Raw genomic sequence first — 17,180 nt, forward strand, 5'->3', positions numbered from 1 at the left:
CCAATTGGAGGAAAACAACACCAACTTGTCAAGTATAACTGTTGTTGTTGTTGTTGAGGTCTTCAGTCCTGAGACTGGTTTGATGCAGCTCTCCATGCTACTCTATCCTGAGAAAGCTTCTTCACCTCCCAGTACCTACTGCAACCTACATCCTTCTGAGTCTGCTTAGTGTATTCATCTCTTGGTCTCCCTTTACGATTTTTACCCTCCACGCTGCCCTCCAATACTAAATTTGTGATGCCTTGACGCCTCAGAACACGTCCTACTAACCGATCCCTTCTTCTGGTCAAGTTGTGCCACAAACTTCTCTTCTCCCCAATCCTATTCAATATTTCCTCATTAGTTATGTGATCTACCCATTTAATCTAAAGCATTCTTCTGTAGCACCACATTTCGAAAGCTTCTATACTCTTCTTGTCCAAACTATTTATCGTCCATGTTTCACTTCCATACGTGGCTACACTCCATACAAATACTTTCAGAAACGACTTCCTGACACTTAAATCTATACTCGATGTTAACAAATTTCTCTTCAGAAACGCTTTCCTTGCCATTGCCAGTCTACATTTTATATCCTCTCTACTTCGACCATCGCTTTTCCTACTACCGAATTCCAGTCACCGATGACTATTAAATTTTCATCTCCCTTCACTATCTGAATAATTTCTTTTATTTCATCATACATTTCTTCAATTTCTTCGTCATCTGCAGAACTAGTTGGCATATAAACTTGTACTACTGTAGTAGGTGTGGGCTTCGTATCTATCTTGGCCACAATAATGCGTTCACTATGCTGCTTGTAGTAGCTTACCCGCATTCCTATTTTCCTATTCATTATTAAACCTACTATTGCATTACCCCTAATTGATGTTGTGTTTATAACCCTGTAGTCATCTGACCAGAAGTCTTGTTTCTCCTGCCACCGAACTTCACTAATTCCTACTATATCTAACTTTAACCTATTCGTTTCCCTTTTTAAATTTTTCTAACCTACCTGCCCGATTAAGGGATCTGACATTCCACGCTCCGATCCGTAGAACGTCAGTTTTCTTTCTCCTGATAACGACATCCTCTTGAGTAGTCCCCGCCCGGAGATCCGAATGGGGGACTATTTTACCTCCGGAATATTTTACCCAAGAGGACGCCATCATCATTTAATCATACAGTAAAGCTGCATGTCCTCGGGAAAAATTACGGCCGCAGTTTCCCCTTGCTTTCAGTCGTTCGCAGTACGAGCACAGCAAGGCCGTTTTGGTTAATGTTACAAGGCCAGATCAGTCACTCATCCAGACTGTTGCCCCTGCAACTACTGAAAAGGCTGCTGCCCCTCTTCAGGAACCACACGTTTGTCTGGCCTCTCAACAGATACCCCTCCGTTGTGGTTGCACCTACGGTACGGCTATCTGTATCGCTGAGGCACGCAAGCCTCCCCACCAACGGCAAGGTCCATGGTTCATGGGGGAAGCAAGTATAACTATCGAGTAATTTTAATCGGACTATAATAGTATGGTTACTTATCTCCGTACAGTAACACTGTTTGCCAGGAAGCAGATTCAACAACCGAACCTGGTTTCCTCTTGGTTTTTAACAGTGCCACAATTAAAGATACCTGACATCCAGAGAAGAGTTTGTAAGGCTCAGAGCCATTTCAACCATTTTTGAACCTCTCATCGGCACAGTGAAGAAGGTATCGGGATTCATCAGACAATGTAACGCCGAGCCACTGCGCCAACGTCAAGTGCCCATGGTCACGTGCCCATTTCAGTCGTAGTTACCGATGTCGTGGTGTTAACACTGGGTCGTCGGTTGCGGAGGCCCATCGTTTCGAGCGTTCGGTGCACTGTATGCTCAAGCACGTTTGTACTCTGTAGTCTGGTGTTAGTTCCTCCCCAATTCGTCACCCGTCCTGTTTATCAGCCTGCGACGCCGGACAACTGGACATGGTTTCACCTTGGTTTCGTAGCGTGTTGAAGACACACACTGCAACACTCCTCGAACACCCGAAAAGTCGTGCAGTTTCTGAATTGCTCGCGCCGAGCCTCCTGGCCGTCACAATCTGCCCTCGGTTAAATTCAAATGGATCGCGCCTCTTTCCCACGTGCAGCACATTCACTAATGCTTACACGTACCGCGCTATGTCTGACTGGCAATCATTCTTCGCCACGCAACTACCCCTTGGACGGGTTTATATCGATAGCAGGTCGGTGGTCATAATGTTCTGGCTTATCAGTGTATATATTGCGAACAGTATGGAAGGTAAACTAACACTAACTCCTGATATTAACAGTTCTTATCTGGATCTCGTCTGAATGCTGGTCCAGATAATATATAACTGTCACAGGAAGAAGGCGATGCCTTGGACACATCCTATTTTATTGAAACTAATCAGTGCTTTCGACTTCGCAGCCATCCTCAGATCCAAAAAGTACAGCAACGACTGACAGGCGCGTAGCCAGTACATTAGTAAATACTTAAAAGATTGCTTAAGTAGCACGTGACCAAAAGACTGACTTTTATCATCTATTTCGACATTAATATCTGCTCAGTAGGTCCAAAAGGCCTCATTTCGTTGGTAAAACCGGGTAACAAGCTCATTTTTTTTTAAACAGTTTCTTCTGTAACAGTCTTGGGTTGGTAATTTTCTTTTAGTTGAAATGTAAATCTAAAGAACTGTGCAATGGAACTACAACAAACAACTAACCCTCCTAAAGCGCTACACGCAAGTGCACTAGAATCAGTGCTAGTATTAACATATTTCATACTAAAAAAATAATTTACCTCGTTAGTGTTTCTTGCTAGTTATGTTGCATATACTTCGTATATTTCGGCAGGTGCTTGTTAGACCAATTTCGTCTTTACAAACCAAAAGCGTAAGCTGTGAATGATCTTCAGTAGTTGTTATATATTGTTGACAAGTTTTCAGAGTAACAGGCCATTATTAAACAACTTAAAAAAAATGTATAGAAGAATTCCAAACTTAGCACGGAATTATGGCAGTTCACTCTGCAAGAGAAATTAATTTTCCATCTGATTATACGCAAAGCATATTACTCCTGCTGTCAAATGATGCGGCGAGCCAAATACGGTATTATACCAATGTGGTTGGAGCACGAATGACAATGACAAAATGGAAATGAAGGAAATGATAGCATCAGAAGAGGGCAGGGCGAAGCGAATGACAAAAGAGAAGTAAGATAAGAACGAACAATGGTGGATATAGCAAGTGACAGAGTTTTTAATAAATGGCACTTCGGGATCTTCTCGTAGTACGTACTTTTCCATTCGGTGTGCAATGTGCTCAGCAGGCTTGAGGAGGCTCTCAAAACTTGCGCCCTCTTTCAAGTTTCCCAGGCGGTCGGGCGCATGATTAATCGCCGCTCTTTGGGCTTAACGTTCCCGTAATTAATATACCCACCCTTGCTGCGGCGTGTCGCATGAAAATAATTCCTTCTATAACGGGATCGCATGATGGTGTTGCGGGCTTATTCCACATCTAGCAACGTATGGAAATTGCGCAATACGCCATGTACTGTACATAGATGGAGGCTGTCCCGCTCAATATGGGCGCTCTTTAAATCGTAATACTTCATAGAAGACTCAGACAGCGGTGCTGCGTTAGCTACAAGTGATAAAATGTAAATAGGCGTATTTTATGGTTCAAATGGCTCTATGGAACTTAACATCTGAGGTCATCAGTCCCCTAGCCTTAGAAGTACTTAATCCTAACTAACCTAAAAACACACAGCCATACCCGAGGTAGGATTCGAACCTGCGACCGTAGCAGCTGCGCGGTTCCGAACTGAAGCGCCTAGAACCGCACGGCTACGGCGGCCGGCTATTAAGAAATGTAACAGTCACAAACTGTCATGCATAATTTATACATCATAAAATGGAACTGTGCACTCGCCATTAACACTCAACACTACGAGAGTGGATACTGGTCTGAAGTCTGTGGCTACGTGCTTCCTTTAGTGGAGGTTCTTCCCGTTTTTGTCTTCCCTAACCCAGCTCTTCCTCTTGTTTGTCGGTTCCACCAGTGGAGGTATTTCGCTTTAAAAAAATGAGGAATTTGTTGTGGTAATCGTGGAATATTCACGTTCTAGCCCCTATAGGTTCATGAAGGTGCTACAGGTGCTGGCGCTATATCAGCTCTCAAAATGATGTTTTCAACGGAGCTGACACTGGACAGTTTTAATAAACATTTTTGGAAAAGCGTTCAAAATATTTTTTTTTTTTAAATTTTCTTTGAAATTCTGTCTTGAGCGCACCACGTATGCTACAAGAACATAGGTGACCGGTTTCGGTCATATCACATGACCATTATCAGACTCATGGAATCCTTCGAAGATGGTAGGTGGAGCACTCTTCTCAGCTGCTGTGATGTCAACTGGTTGACTGAATTTTAAAAAGAATTTTAGACCTGACATTGATATTCTTTTGTTGGAAAACCAGAGCATCGCACATTTTTATAGCCCGTTGCAGAACGTCTACGGAGACCTGGCAGCGAGCAACAGCAAGGTGAGTCGCCGGGCGGGGCGCCTGACATCATCGCAACAAGGTCATGCATACCTGTCCAATTTCCCTTTACAGCTGTGACTGCTGCAGTGTTGGAACGTGCGGACACACTCATTCGAGGTGATCGACGGATCGGACTCGAGCACCTCGCTGCGTAACTGGACGTCTGTTGGTAGTGCCGACACACTCGTCCACCTGCTGGTGTACTCGAAGTTGCGTGACCGCTGGGTTCCTCGCCGCCTAACAGGAGACCATGAAGAGCAACGAGGTTGATTGCGACAATTTATTTTTGTCGAAGAGTGTCACAGGCGATGAAACATGGGTTCATCACTTCGAGCCGGAAACAAAGCGGCAATCCACTGAGTGGCGACACACCACATCGCCCTCTAAAAAGAAAATTCAAAGCCGCGCCGTAAGCCGGTAAAGTCATAGCGACGGTCTCCCGGGACTCTGGAGAGGTTATTCTGTTTGATCTGCTCCCTCAATGGGCAACGAACAACTCTGACGTTTTGTGTCACCATCAGGAAACTGAAGAAACGACTTGAGGGTGTTCGTCGCCACAAAAGTCCAAACTAACTTCTCCTCCATGACAATGCAATGGCTCAAACAAGTTTGCCCACCCGAGAGAAGCTCACAAAACTTTATTGGATTGTTCTTCCTTATTCATCCTACAGCCCGGATCCCGCACCTTTCGAATTGCATTTGTTTGGCCCAATGAATGGTGATCTCCGCGGGCAGCAAATGGTTCAAATGGCTCTAAGCACTATGGGCTTAACATCTGAGGTCACCAGTCCCCTAGACGTAGAACTACTTAAACCTAACTAACCTAAGGACATCACACATCAATGCCCGAGGCAGGATTCTGACCTGCGACTGTAGCAGCAGCGCGGTGCTAGACTGAATCGCCTAGAACCAATCGGCCTCCAAGGCTGGCGCGGGCAGCAATATATGGATGATGGGTAGGTAACTGATGCAGCAACACGCTAACTCCGGCGTCAACCAGTAATGGTAGATGCTGGCACCAATACATCCCAGTAAGATAGCGTAAGGCTGTCGCATTGAACGGAGATTGTGTTAAAAATAGTGTTTTGTAGCCAAAAGAGCGATGAATAACATGGTGCATTGAAATCCCGAATAACACCAACCAGCTTTCAGAAACAAGTGTTACATTACTTTTAAACGCCCCTCGTCTATTACGGTTAAAAATAAAGATACACTACTGTCCGTTAAAATTGCTACACCAAGAAGAAATGCAGATGATAAACGGGTATTCATCGGATAAATATATTATACTACAACTGACATGTGATTACATTTTCACGCAATTTGGATGCATATATTCTGAGAAATCAGTACCCAGAACAACCACCTCTGGCCGTAAAAACGGCCTTGATACGCCTAGGTATTGAGTCAAACAGACCTTGGATGGCGCGTATAGGTACAGCTGCCCATGGAGCTTCAACACGGTACCACAGTTCATGAAGAGTAGTGACTGGCGTATTGTTACGAGCCAGTTGCTCGGCTGGCGTATTGTTACGAGCCAGTTGCTCGGCCACCATTGACCAGACGTTTTCAGTTGGTGAGAGATCTGGAGAATGTGCTGGCCAGGGCAGCAGTCGAACGTTTTCTGTATCCAGAAAGGCCCGTACAGAAACTGCAACATGCGGTCGTGCATTATCCTGCTGAAACGTAGGGCTTCGCAGGGATCGAAGGGCAATGCGTCGTAACACATCTGAAATGTACAGTCCACTGCTCAAAGTGCCGTCAATGCGAACAAGAGGTGACCGAGACATGTAACCAATGACACCGCATACCATCACGCCGGATGATATGCCAGTATGGCGATGGGGAATACACTCTTCCATTGTGCGTTCACTGCGATGTCGCCAAACACGGACGCGACTATCATGATGCTGTAAACAGAACCTGGATTCATCCGAAAAAATGACTTTTTGCCATTCGTGCACACAGGTTCGTCGTTGAGTACATAATCGCGGGTGGCGCTCCTGTCTGTGATGCAATGTCAAGGGTAACCGCAGCCATGGTCTCCGAGCTGATATTTCATGCTGCTCCAAACGTCGTCGAACTGTTCGTGCAGATGGTTGTTGTCTTGCAAACGTCCCCATCTGTTGATTCAGGGATCGAGACGTTGCTGCACGATCCATTACAGCCATACGGATAAGATGCCTGTCATCTCGACTGCTAGTGATACGAGGCCGTTGGGACCAAGCACAGCGTTCCGTATTAACCTCCTGAACCCACCAATACCATATTCCGCTAATAGTCATTGGATCTCGACCAACCCGAGCAGCAATATCCCGATACTATAAACCGCAATCGCGATAGGCTACAACCCGACCTTTATCAAAGTCGGAAACGTGATGTTACGCATTTCTCCTCCTTACACGAGGCATCACAACAACGTTTCACCAGGCAACGCCGGTCAACTGCTGTTTGTGTATGAGAAATCGGTTGGAAACTTTCCTCATGTCAGCACGTTGCAGGTGTGAATGCTCTGTAAAGCTAATCATTTGCATATCACAGGATCTTCTTCCTGTCGATTAAATTTCGAGTCTGTAGCACTTCATCTTCGTGGTGTAGCAATTTTAATGGCCAGTAGTGTATTTCAGCAGCAAGATCTATATTGGATGGCATCGGGATTACATTTAGCCCATCCGAGGTGCCTTTTTATTTTTTAATTTGCGGTTTCTGCTGTGTCTCGACGTGCCCTCTGGAAAAGTACTCGTCTGTAGGCAAGGACAAGTTCATGTCTGTGTTAAGTGCATTAACTGTAATTACGCTATAGCTCTGGATTTCGTTGTAAAGTGCGGGATCGGCCAATAGTCAGGAAAGGGTTATACCTGTAAATAACTTTTTTATTTATCATTTCTTTGTACTGTTTTTTCACAGATTTAGAGACCGAGGGTGGGAGATTGTTTACACTTACGAGTAGAAGAAAACCTCAGGTAGATATCCGCCCTTAGGATAAATAATAAACGTTATTCACTGTCATAATTCATGCACGATTTTTAGCCCGCCCTGCACATAGCGCCCAGCGCAGCTCCTGCAGGGAAGATCTCCTAAGCAAAGTAGTCACTCTCAACCGAGTACAAAGGACAGGCCCTTGCGATGACCGTGTTGGAATCCGTCGGCGGTTCTGCACCCGTGGGAGCTGAGCCGCTCTCCCTCCCGAGGAGCCGGGAATAGGCCCCCCGCCTTGGGGAATGGGACAGTGCGTGACGGGAATAGCCGACCCCCGACATTTGGACCACTCCCGAGTCCTGCTGAGCCCAGCACACGGAAGCGACCGCCCGTCTCAGATCCCGATGTTCGGGCGCTTGACAGTGTCGTGCCGCAAGTGTCAAGCCGCTGCGACAAACCGATCATCACAACATTTATTCAAACGAACGAATGCAGAAATACCGTCCAAAGTTGAAGGGACCCAGAAAAAGCTAGAATAATTGAGAGTGTTTGATTTAACGGAACTTCCACTGATTAACGAGGAATCAAGAAAAAGTTGCAATAAAGGTATCAGGTACAAAAAAAAGTTTTTAAATATCACTGACTTTTTCTCCTTCAGTGACCTCCAGCGTCCTTGGGCATGCGTACTTCCTATTAGCCGAAAAGACACCATCGTTTACCTTCGTTCTGGGAGTGTCATAACTAATGGCATAAACGCACACAGCTGCAAGTACAAGATAATAAAAGAAAAAAGTCTCAGTAAAAATGAGCTCTATAATGTATTCCTTAATAGCTATGAGCACTTCTTCATATTCTATGCTGCAAAATAATCCTCTTCTACTGAGAGCTCTCTGCTTTTCATATTTCGAGAGGTGCTAGTATGGACCACAACAAGAAGAAAACGTCGAGTAAACGTGGCCTCTCGAGTGCACATCTTAAGGAGTATGAGCATTTGTTCATCTTCGCTACTGCAAAACACATCTCTTCTACTGAACAAATGCTCATAGTTCGTAAGGAATTCACTTTGGAACCCAAGTATAATACAAATTTCTTCTCGTCTTGGTTCATACTACTACCTCTCAAAATGTCGAAAGCAAAGAGCTTCCGATAAGAAGAGGCTTGTTCGAAGATGGAGGAGCGCTCATAATTCTTTAGGTATGCGCTTCAGAGCCCATGTTTACTGAGACTTTTTTGCTCCTATATGGTGTATTTTCAACTGTACGTGTTTATGTCATTAATTATGATACCCCCTGTATACACTGATGAGCCAAAACATTATGACCAGTGCCCATCTCGACACTGGATGCCACCAGGTCGCCCTGCGGGCACGTGAGGCGGTAACAAAAGTACGTAAGCTGAGCAGACGTGATCGGGGGGATAACCTCAGCTAAGGTATGGGGTGCAAACAGGGAAATCCATCGAGATAAGAGGCTTTGACAAAGGGCATATTATTATTATGCAGTGCCTTTGAATGACTGTCTCCAAAACAGTGAAAGTCAAATGTTCACGTGCTTCAGTCGTGAGCATCTACGGAAAAGGGGTAAGACATTGAAACTACCACTAGGCGCTAATTGGTTGGACGTAGACGACTCTTCAGAAAACGAGTGGCTCGGAGGCTTGTCTGGTACATGGTGATCTGTAGCCTCTCTACCGAGACAGCACAATGCTGGTGCAAGCACAAGTGTTTCGGAGCACACCCGTTCATCGTACACTGTTGAACATGGAACTCCACAGCAGTCCACCCCTCCATGTTCACATATTGATCCAACGACAGCGTCCATTACGATTGCAGTGGGCACAGGAACGTCGGGATTCGAAGGAATAACATTTTTGCTACACTAGGTCGATGGTCGTCTCCACAAACGCCGCCATCGAGATGAACGTACAGCGCGCCACGGACGCGGGCTCGTGGGAACACTATTAAGACATTCTCCTGTGCTCGCAATGGGACCTGTGGTAGTAATCGAAGACACGCCGACAGCTGCGAACGATCTGCATCCTTTCACGCTTGATGTATTGCCCGACGCTGATATCATCTTTTGCCAGTGTAACTGTCCGTGTCTCGGAGCCAGAACCGTGTCACAGTGGTTCGAGGAGAACACCGATCAGACATCGAGCCGATAGGCGTTTTCCGAAACTTTGATCATTGTGTCACGAATAACTGTTGCAATAACATTGTTTCTAAGGTCAGACAGATCAGCTGGTATCGGAGGCACATACACATGGTCGCGTCAGATCGTGTGTGAACGTGGAGGTCAATCATAAAATCCTTTTGGAATAATACCACAACACACGAACGTTATCGGCCTATCGACGAGGATACGAATGGTTGGCCAGTTGCGGAGTTTGTAGGTCTCAGGACGAAAATGTACGCATACTGTAGGTACAGGTGTCATTCAGGATTACAAGATGTGCTGCTCGAGGGTGTTGGCGCAGCTCTGCATATGGGGCGCAAAATAGCCTTTCTATGGAGAGGCTATGATGTACTTACTGCACTGTGACGGGAGTAGGCTGTCACATCATGAGAAAAACAGTTCATCTGGAGATGCGACTGGCAGCCTCATGTACTCACACTACGCTTTGAGTGACAGGGTACGTCGCTGTGTATTTATTTATTTATAAACAGTTGATATTGTGCGAAATTGTTGGATGACCCACATGTCCATAGTTGTGTGTGTGTGTTTGCATGCCTGACTGCACACAATGTATGCATTTAAATACTGTTAATATTTATGTGTGTGTGTGTGGAGGGGGAGGGGTCCTCCTCCACCTGATGCTGCTACTTCCCATTTCCTACGTGTATTGTCTATATACCGTTTATGACCGTTTTCTTCTCGGAGGCGGAGTTTTTATCAGCCATTTTTATTTTCGATGGCCAATAAAGTGATTTAGCCCAGGCATGAGAGGCTTGGGCAGCAGCCTAGGGCTACGCTGTAGAGATAACAGACAGCTGGTGGAACTGTCACGTAAATAAACAGACTTGGCAAGATTTTTAAGTATATGAATATGCCTTTTTGCTCTCAAGAAAATTAGTCGTTTGGTGAAGTGTGGCTGACTCTGTCACCCTATAATCCTGACAGTCAAATTTTGGAAGATATCGAGATCGTTCCACGTAAGCAGTTGGGAAATTCAGAGAAGACCAGTGTAATGTTTAGAATTATTAGTCGAATCAGACGCTATAGTTGTGAAATCTATGGTTTAAGAGAAGTGGCGATTTAACCTTGATTCGTTAATTAAAGCAAGGCTGGTGGCTGTTTTTTTAACTTTCTGAGAAGTATGGCTGTAATGATTGACCTGGATCAGCCAAACAAATAATTCCTTCGCCGAAAGTGGCTTTATTGCATGTCATACAGATCTTGCTAACGTCCAAGCCCTCCCAGATCATGCAGGCTGTGGCAGAGAGAAGAGGATAAGGAAGATAAAAATCGAGAGTGAAGTTAGCTCAGGTACTGCTGGAAAAGGACTTCCAACAACACACAGTAATAACCATGCAAATGCGCACTAAGGCAAAAAAAGACGCAATACGAAGGAATTATCCGAATGGGACGGAAGTAAGTAGATGCGATCTATATGTACAGACAAACATATGTTTGCAATTTTAGAAAAAAATTGGTGATTTGTTCATGAGAAAGAGCTTCAGAAATTGAGCAAGTCTAACGCGTTCGTCCACATGTAGCCCTTATGCAGTCATTTTTCTTGGCATTCATTGGTAGAGCTGTTGGATGTCGTCCTGAGGTATATCGCGCCAAATTCTTTCAATGGGCGGGTTAGATCGTCAAAATCCCGAGCTTGCTGGAGGCCCCTGCCCATAATGCCCCAAAGGTTCTCAGTTGGCGAGAGATCTGACGACCTTGCTACCTAAGGTAGGTTTTGGCAAGCACGAAGACAAGCAGAAGATCTCTTGTCCCTGTGCGGGGGAGCATTATCTTGCTGAAATGTAATGCCAGGATGGCTAGCCATGAAAGGCAACAACAAAGGTCGTAGAATGTCGTCGACGTACCGCTGTGCTGAATGGATGCCGCGGATGACAACCAAAGGGTTCCTGCTATGAAAAGAAATGGTGCCACAGACTACCACGCGTGGTTGTTGGGCCGTATGGCGGGTAACAGGTTGGCATCCCACCATTGTCCGGGGCATCTTCAGACACGTCTTCGGCCTGGAATCTCATGCACTAGAGTAGAATTGTAGTCAGTGATGACCTTCGCTTCGAAATGAGCCCTGATCACCAAGGGGAAGACGTGTCTGGGGGCGCCCCAGACAGCAGTCGGATAGCAGCATACTGTACCTGTCGCCATCCAAAAACGGGAAATGTTGGCAACTACCACAGTTTCAACCAGTTTCATACTGTGTCCCTCATTTAGGCGGTGTTCTGCTACCGCCGATTTTTCCGGCTGTTGTAGCCTCGTATGACGGCGACGTTCCACACACTTGTCAGGCACAGTGCGAATCGAACGGCCAATGTAAGCTTTCCCGCATTGACACGGAATTTTGTACACACCGGATTTCCTAAGCCCCAAATCATCTTTCACAGAGCCGAGCAGAGCCTTAATCTTACAAGGTGGACGGAACACACTCTTAATGTGTTTGGAACAGTGTCTATAAAGAGACGATTGAAATTAGGTTGGATGATAATTTAATCAACAGAGACAATGGGTTTCCTCTTAGCAAGACGTGGAATCCTGTATTATCTCGCATCAAAACTGAACGTTCTTCGGTGCGGCCTTGATTGCGATATATCGTTGCCAGCAGTGTTTCGCTAAGGGCGGCGCCACCTCCCTGTCTTGGAAGCCAGAAACCGTGATGGGCGGCGCATGCGCCGTGTACTGAACGGTGGCCTATGTAGGACGTCGGTTTGCAACCTGGCGTCAGTTCTCAGTGGGACTCATCAGCAGAAGCAGCATTTTCCTAAAGATGGCGACCAGTTGGATCGCCGAAATATCGAGTCAAATTGATTTTAGGATCAGGCAGCAAACCCGAAGAGACTTTCAGAAGATTGTGGTTTTAATTACCATTCTGATTGTTGGTATACTTGAAATGAATTAGTAATTTCTTAAGGAAAAAATGATGTGCTCAGCCTGGGTTCGCCCTGTCACGTCTCCTATCCTTTGTCCATCCTATGTTCGGACATTTCAACACAATCTCGAAAAAGTACCAGACAGCCTATTCTTCATGTTAATATCCACCATTCCACATTAATAAAATATATACAAAAAGGGCACTTAATTAGGAAATTACAACAACAATGATTTCACCAACAATATATATACGTCGTTTGTGTGATTATTGCTGTTATGATTATTGTTATTTGTAGAACAAAATAAAAGTGCACACAAAAGCAACATGAGGTAATGACTCGGCATTATACTTACATAGGCGCCACTGTGAATGATTTTCATTTATGTGCTTTACGACGTTTTAGTTTTAACTTATCGAAAATGTTTTGACAGCCAAAATTTACTTCATGTAATTAAACAGCAGTATTAATAGTAAAGTCCGTGATAATGCTTATCATCCTTAGAATAGCAACAATGTAAGAAAGTAGATAAAAATAGCTCACTATTTATATGCGTCATGAAGTTTTACCACCGAAGATTGAAAAGTGTTTATTGTTCCTCATTGTCGGCATACGTAGCACTGTTATGTCTCTTTGTCATTGAATTTCTAATTTCACATGAGAGATACTCGAAATTCATCACCAATCTTTGTGTGTGCAATAACCCACATAAAGTTTTGGTACATAACTTATTTCTGTTTTTGGTTTTCATTATCCCAACTGCAGGAAATACTCTTTCTGCAGAAGCAGTAGAGTGGGGAAGACTTAGCAAGCACTAAATTACGAAATATAGGCCTTGAGTCGGCATATACTTCATTCGAAACTTTCATTTTTTTCCACAGATATCTGCACCTTTGCACATAAACAGATCTCTTTGAGAGGAAAGAAAAACATTTGGATCTCTGTACTGAGTATTGCTGGTGTTCCGGATTGACACAGCAATCAAGGCGAGCAGTGAAGAAGAAATACTGTCTCTAATGTTTGCATCTGAGGCTCTTCGCTTTGCAATTGTTTATGCAATTGATTGGAAATCGGTAAGTATAGAATGTTATAAGAGCATTTAAGTTTTTTAAGAATGGTGTCAGATATAAGTAACCGATCTTGTGATGCAGTATACGTGAAGAAAATAAAAAGAGTATCGTATTGCTCTAACACACGAGAAATTGCCGCCTGAAGGGACAATTACCTTGTTTCGCTTGAATGTAGCAATTTGTGCTGTTTGACCCCCACAAAATCTTGAAACGTCTGTAATGCAGTTATGTGCTTAGCGCTAGTATGGAAGTAAATCGATACATCTGGTACTAGATCTTCAGAGGCTCTTAGCAGTTACAGTCACAGGAGGAGTACAGACTGAAAGAATTGTACATGCATTTCATTATGAACAAATGAGGGATATCTCTTTTCAAAATGGCAGACAGGAGGTTAGGTTTGCCCATCATGACAGTAGTTCCGTCGGCAGCGAAATATATGTTTTCCTTATATGGTATGTTGTACAAGATAAAGCATTCAATGAAACTATTGTAAGGAGTAACAGCATTGCCCTCAGTTACTACAATAACATCTAAAAGTGCTTTCCCTATCGTTCCATGTCCTAGGTCTTGATTCAGAAACAATTACTGAAAAATTATTTTTGCAAAGCAAATTACATACCCTGTCTTCACTTCCACCGCCTGAAATATGTTTCACAATAGCAGTGGCCTTCGCTCTATTAGAGTAATTTTTTGGCGATTTCTGCACATACTGACTTCAGTAATGTTTGTAAATAGTTCCTAACGTTGAGGTACGCTGCGTTCAGCAGAGAGCCTATTTCCGTCTCCTTAACGTTGTGCTTACATCTGAGTCCTGGAATGAAAATCATGTTAAAATTTTCTCTCCTATCAGTCTTCCAGCACTTTGCACATGCTTCTGCGTTTCTACATGTCTGTCAAGAATAGTTTTCTTGATCGAAGACATTTTTATTTCACATTCACGCATCTTACAAATAAGCAAAATTATCGCCCATTTTACTTCGTTGTAGCCAATATTTCAATTTTAACAATTTCCCTACTTTTGTAGTTTTGAGTGTACTTCACTTCTTTCCTAGCTCCGGGTGCAGCAGTCATTTCCGCGTAAACCGCCTGTTTCAAACCTTTGCACATCAACTGTAGTGCTATTAATACACTACGCACAACTGCAGCTGCGTAATGTATGCTTCGACAGCCAATGAGCTTTCCGAATGTTCTGAGTGAGTGCTCTGCTGTGAATGCCATAGCTAATGCGAGCATTCAACGTGATCGTAGCGAGTTGTTTAGTTGCGAGCTGTCTCTGCTCATTGTGGTGGTAAGTGATAAATTGTACATAAGTAAGCGAGAGACATAATTTGCAGGATATGCGATGTCTTCAAGCGGAAAGCACGTGCATGCACGTACCGCAACTGTCGCTTGGAATTGTCGAAATGCGCGAACCGCCATCGTTCATGGATCGGGCTGTATCAGCGAACTTAGGCTAGCAGTAAGCACTGCGGTAACAGATTACACTTTTAACATTTCCAAACCTTTAACTCATACTATTCCATCAATTCAAAGACAGTGACACCAAGTGACACATCTTACCATTGCCATCACTCTACAATTCTGTGACACCATAGCTTTGCAAACACGTCTCTTGTTACCCAATTTTTCGCATAACTTAAACCATGGGAACAGCTTAATTTTTTTTTTGTATGAATAACGAACAGGCTCTGCAGACTTATTTTGACAACATTATAGGGCAGTAAATGATATTTATTATCAGTTTAGACTGTTACGAGTCGTTTTACTATACCATCAAAAATAATTTTTCTCTTGAAGAAACATTTATTTCACTTTCACACTCTTTACAATACTCTCGCTCTCGGGCACATGGTAGTTTATCGTTGCCCAGGCACATGTTATAGAGATTGAGGTTTCAAACAACATCCATACGAGGAATAAACTTACAGCAACTTGATTCAGTACTTGGAACTGATAAAGGTGGTGTGAGGAATTCACAGAAGGGATTTCCAGAATGTAATTAGTATCTCAAGGAATAAGTAGTTAATCAACTGGTGCATCAACATTCGCGACAATAAAAATTACTTTGAGGGAATAGACACAAATGCGATAAGAAACAGAATTTGCTCTTTAGCAGTAGAGCAGTAGATTTTTCAAAGGGCAGTAAAGTAGCATAATTTTGTTTTCAAACACAGAGGTTACAGCGCCATTATTTTATCTTTCTACGTTCGTTACAAGTCAAATTCAAACAGTTTTACCTTCCACACGCGCCAAGTAAGACGTGCTGCATCAAGATTCGTGGTTGCAAATGTGATGGAAACGTGCGTGCATGGGATCTGATAGAGATTAATTCTGAAAATTCAATTGACTCTACCTAGTACGGAGGCAGCAACAGGCCCTCTCTCGTTAACAATTATCTTTAATAAACGCTAGAAATTTTGACGTCGGCATTATACACGAAATCATTTCTCTAACGTAAATGTGAAGAAATGTTCTTTGAAGTGACATACCTGCAATGAAACCTATTGAATCATTTTTCTTCGAAAGATACAGGAAACCTCATTAAGTACGTGATACTTCGAAGCGATACAGCAGCTTCTGGCCAATGAACATGCAGGATTTAGATGACGTCGTGTAATTAAAGTGAATCCATAATTTTGTGACCATGACGATCTCCGGAGAAACATTTATTGACAGAATTGGCTTGTAAATTCTCTGAAGAGCATAGAGTGCTTCACCACGTAAGTAAATTATTTAATATGTCTGTGCCGACCTCTTTTTCCATTACTAAATAGTCCTTACTACCGCAATAGATGCAGTGTATACCTTGATTATTTTACGGAAGACGATAGCCGCGACTGAATGCTAACGTATAAAGAAACAAAATGTACTCATTTCCGACATTTTTGAATGAATTCTCTCACATCGGAACAGGGAAGACAGACTAACACTATTCAGTGTTACAGATAAGAAAAACGCATCAGCATGTAACAGAATTTTTTCACAGGAAAACCATGTCTAGGGAAGCAAAAGATGGTTATTTTATAAGATGCTGTCAAACTGTTTTTAAAAATTTTGCAATATGCTAATAATATCGAATTATTTCTCACCACATAAGGTGTAAAGCTGCAATCTGATACGCAGTGTTACTGGCAGAAACTAAAAAAAAACTAATTAACAATTTGCACGAAAAATTTTTTCTCTTAAAACCAAAAGCTAAGACAGACAGCTCATCCCACAAGAAATCTCGCGCCAGATGAGCGCGATTTCACGACGTGTAGTTCCACCTAGCGGCAAGAGATTGAACTAACGCAGGCAGCTTCGCAACGTGGCGACGCTGAGAGAACCGTCTCCTTCGCCAAACATACTTAACATTATTTCTCGTTCCCATAATGATTTATGAGACTAAATACATCAGGGTATGTGAATAACATTAAAATGACGTTATATACATTGTGTAAGACCGATATCCTTCGGCGCTGCGGTGTCCGAGTGGTTAAGGAGTTGGACTCGAAATCCAATGGGCTTTGCCCGCACAGGTTCGAATCCTGTCCGCAGCGAAAATTTTTAAATGTCCTTTTACTTTTAAATACGTAGTTATCTCTTCAGATACGACGTACAGAAGTCAGTCGCAAGCATAT

General features: G+C 43.5%; 1 protein-coding gene and 1 non-coding gene across 2 annotated transcripts in view; one reads left to right on the forward strand and one right to left on the reverse strand.

Moving 5' to 3' along the window:
* Positions 1 to 17,180, reverse strand: part of LOC126267000 (uncharacterized protein ZK1073.1) — a 556,825-nt gene that overhangs the window by 375,840 nt on the left and 163,805 nt on the right. The window lies entirely within an intron of this gene.
* Positions 17,018 to 17,099, forward strand: Trnas-cga (transfer RNA serine (anticodon CGA)). The gene has a single exon. It is a non-coding gene; the product is annotated as a tRNA-Ser (tRNA).

The sequence above is a fragment of the Schistocerca gregaria genome, chromosome 4 (assembly GCF_023897955.1).
Source record: "Schistocerca gregaria isolate iqSchGreg1 chromosome 4, iqSchGreg1.2, whole genome shotgun sequence".
NCBI lineage: Eukaryota > Metazoa > Arthropoda > Insecta > Orthoptera > Acrididae > Schistocerca > Schistocerca gregaria.